Source organism: Gavialis gangeticus, unplaced genomic scaffold (assembly GCF_001723915.1).
Source record: "Gavialis gangeticus isolate Ggan-Ray unplaced genomic scaffold, GavGan_comp1, whole genome shotgun sequence".
NCBI lineage: Eukaryota > Metazoa > Chordata > Crocodylia > Gavialidae > Gavialis > Gavialis gangeticus.
The window spans coordinates 11,404,188-11,408,132 of NW_017728993.1; the positions used below are offsets into that span (position 1 = coordinate 11,404,188).

Below are 3,945 nucleotides of genomic sequence, written 5' to 3' on the forward strand. Positions count from 1 at the left end.
AGTTCTCTGGCAGCTGCTGGAGAAGAAGATCCTGCAGGAAAAACAAGAAAGTATCTAGTCTGTGTCGGTTTGACTGCCTGAGATGCTGCTTGTGCTACTGTGCTGCATATTAAGTTATTACCTGTTGTCATTTAAATTGGTGAACCAGGATGAGGCTGTAGGGGAGGAGGAGCCCTCATTGGGGCACACTACTGTGTCATGTAGCGGCCCCAGTGCCAGTGAGGGCACGCCTTAACACACACACAAAGTCACACATATCATGAGTTTTGCTTGTCTGCAGCTTGAGGTGCAGTTTCCCAGAAACCCCTGCACCTAACCTGTGGAAAGCTGGCAGGCTTCAAGGCCTCAGCAGGGCTACCATGCCTGCAGTTTTCACCCTGCTGTGCCTTAACATACACACATAACATGAGTTTTGCTTGTCAGCAGCTTGAGACACAGTTTCCCAGGAACCCCTACACCTATTTCCTTGAAACCAGGCAGGCTCCATGGCCTTAGAAGGGGCTACCATCCCTGCTCTTTTCATCCAAATCTGCCAAAAAATGACAAAGTTATGGGCAGTTTCATGTTTCCCCATTATAGCCTATGGGCGAAATGTCAAAACAGCAACATAGTTTCGACAAAACAAAACGGAACAGTGGTTTTGAAATGAAACAAAACTCAAAACGAAACACTGTCCTGTTGAAATGACAAAATGGAAGTTGAAACAAAATGGTGCTGTTTCCCACAGCCCTAAAACTCAGTCGCCTTACCTTTCCTAATCATCTCCCTACAAGTGCAGACCACTGTTGGATAGTCCTCCTTGAGGACTGTCCCTAGCTTCCACTGTGTGTATGCCTCTTTTTTCTTTTTCAAAGTGAGAAAGGGAAACATGGAGGTCAAAAAACAAACCCACAAACTAAAGGCCAACCTGTCATCATGTTTCTGTTCTCTCATTTTCATATATATTTATTAGATATAAAGTTTGTCTCTCATTTTTTACATTTTACAGAATTTTACATTTTACATTCCAAATTAGTGTTATGCCTATATACGAGGATATCTAACAGGACAATATGATGGTTTTATCATCTTGTATTTCCTTAGGATGCTGCAGTATTCACAAACGAGTTTATCTAGGTCATACCAAATAAGTGTTCTAATATAGCAGAACTTCTAAAAATGATCCAATGCTCCTCTTATATAAAACCACATCACAATTCTCAAGTCCAATGGAATTTGAGCTACCAGCACTATAAATAAATGTTCCTATCATACCAGATCTCCAGTAGGATAATTTACCCACACATAGCCCAAAAGTTATTGCACTTAAAACTTATCATTAGTTCAAGAATGAATAATGTGTCTGGGACCAAAACAATAGGAAGGGAGAATTCTACATACGGAGGGGGGAAAGGGGGTTTGTACGCTTATTTTTTTTTAAATGCTGTTTGAAAGCTTCTCAAGAGTTTGAAATGCTAGGAGCAATCTTGTAGAAACAGATTAAAAGGCAGAGAGGAGGCAAGGTCATCAAAAGTGCATAGAAAGTGCAATTTATCAGATGGATATCACTGCCATGTATGTGGTACAGTTATGTGTCTTATCTCCATGGTCCTGCAACGAAAATAAACCATACAAAAGTCTCGGAGTTTAACTCTGTCGTCTTAAGTGCATACCACATTGAGGTAGTGACCTAGAACACACCCCACGTCTTTAACTTCATGTAAGACAATATAAAAACAAATAAGTCATGCTTTCTTTTGGGGATTCACACTGAGACCCTCTGATGCCTTGTTCATATTCTTTTCTTATCATCACATTCAGGATTTTCCTTGAGATGTCATGATTGCCTAACATTTACATAATCCCTTCTATCCAGGTGGATTCCCAAGATCTACAGCACAGAAACTTATCAATATTGCACAAGACAGAACGTATTATCCGAATTAAAACAAAAGCAAAATTCAGTAGCATACATTCCACTTAAATTGGAATTTTGGCCAGGATACAAGTGTTCATATTCCCCGTCTGGTGAAAAGAAATTCTGATGTAGATATGGAAAATGAAAGCGTTCCTTCTGTAGATATTCCCTGAAAATCTAGTTATTAATATAGGTTTTTTGGATGGTTTGGAAAATTTGCCTTCACCAACACCATCCATGTGTATAAGGTGAAATCTTGCCCTGTATAGGGTAATTTCAAAAGGGCCCAACATTTTACTCCCTAATTCCCAGGCACCATGGCATATAATTAAATCTATATATTTTACCTGGGTAATTTACTCTCAAATTTTCATTATTCAAATTTAGGAATAGTTACTTCTAATTACATTTTATTCTTATTCTGCCATGGCCTTTATTCACATCCTTGTATACACAGCAACTCCTTAAAGAGATTACCATGATTTTCTTAATTTACTGAGAAATAGGAAATTCCCTTGCTAAGGGGATAGGAGCCCTTTGCTGAGAAATAGGAAATTCATTAGTACACTACAATTCTGGGTTTTTCAGACTCACTGGGTGCATCTACACATGCTCATTTACTGCACAGTAACTGAAATTACTGCCCAGTATGGATGCGCATCTACACTAGCACGCCCGTACTGCACAGTAACTAAGGTGACTTACGCTGACTTGAGTGTAAATTTGATACCTGCATCATGCTGGTATCAAATTTATGCCCGATTAGTTACTGCACAGTAATGTACATGTAGAAGCCTTGCTGTGCAGTAACACTGTGTGTGTGTGTGTGTGTGTGTGTGTGTGTGTGTGGACTGACAGGACAAACTTTAGTCCCAAGTCAGTCCACACACAGCATTAATGTGCTTTAGTGCCTGCATGTGTAGATGCCGGCTTATTTCCACTTACTGCACAGTAATTTACTGAGCAGTAAATTTAAGGCAGCATAAATACACGTGTAGACATGCCCACTGTCAATAAAAAGCCTAAAATTTAAATTCATACTACAGCTAAAGCAGTGTAGCTGGAACACTAATAAAACACTGACATGGAATAAACAGCTGTCCTATACTTGTGCAGCTGTTTAGTATCAAGAGATTCTATGGATAACATACAGCGATCAATTAAGCTTTACCAAGGCTGTTGATATTCATTTCTATTGTTCTCAGCTGCAGACTGTGGAGACCTGGTGAATGTAGGAAGTGGGAACTCCAAAAAGAATTAAAAACACTGTCTTTGCCTTGGAAGACGCCCTGCTAAGAAAGTGCTTATTGAACCTGCCAATGTGGACATAAACAACTCCAGAGGAAGCACATACAGCGATACACCCAGTACAGGGAGGGACACAACAGAAAAAGTCAGAGCTATTCAAGATAAACACAAATTAAATGCATTGTTTTGTAATCTGCATGATCCTAACATAAATTAAAGCAGCTCAGGCTGAGAAAAATAAAAGTTACACTATTATAACTTGTCTGTGATTTTATGTCACCTTCTATGGGAACATCACTCTCCAAAAAGGAAAAAGAGGATACTGGAAGTAACGGAAAGGCACTGCCATTTCCCTTTAAGGAGGCTTAGTCCCTCCCTAACTATCCTAAAATTTCAACAAGTGGCACTGTGGGCACATGTTACCAGAGGCTTATTTCTAATTTAAAAGCTGGATTCCTGCTCACTTCAGACACCACTGCCTGCTGTACCAATGCATTTATTGCTGTCACTGTGTCCTCCGATTCCAAGGCAGAGAAAAAACAGCAACCAGTCAGAACTGCACTACAGATACAAATATCGATGTCACACTTCTATAAAGTTGGATGGGTTTTTCCTCCCTGCCTCCCTAAAACTTTAACCCCTTGATGACTGTTGACCTGCACACTTCCCTTTGGCAGCTCAGTGGGCTGTCTGGAGAGTATCAGCGTTCAAAGGGAAACTGGGATTGTTTGTTCAAAATTTCTTGAAATGAGAGAACAGCATCCATTATCATTTCCCAGAGATGGGTATTGTTTTATCAC

At 39.9% G+C, this 3,945-nt stretch overlaps 1 protein-coding gene across 2 annotated transcripts in view; it reads right to left on the reverse strand.

Moving 5' to 3' along the window:
* FGGY (FGGY carbohydrate kinase domain containing) overlaps positions 1-3,945 on the reverse strand; it is a 520,775-nt gene that overhangs the window by 495,828 nt on the left and 21,002 nt on the right. The gene's annotated exons all lie outside the window — the stretch shown is intronic.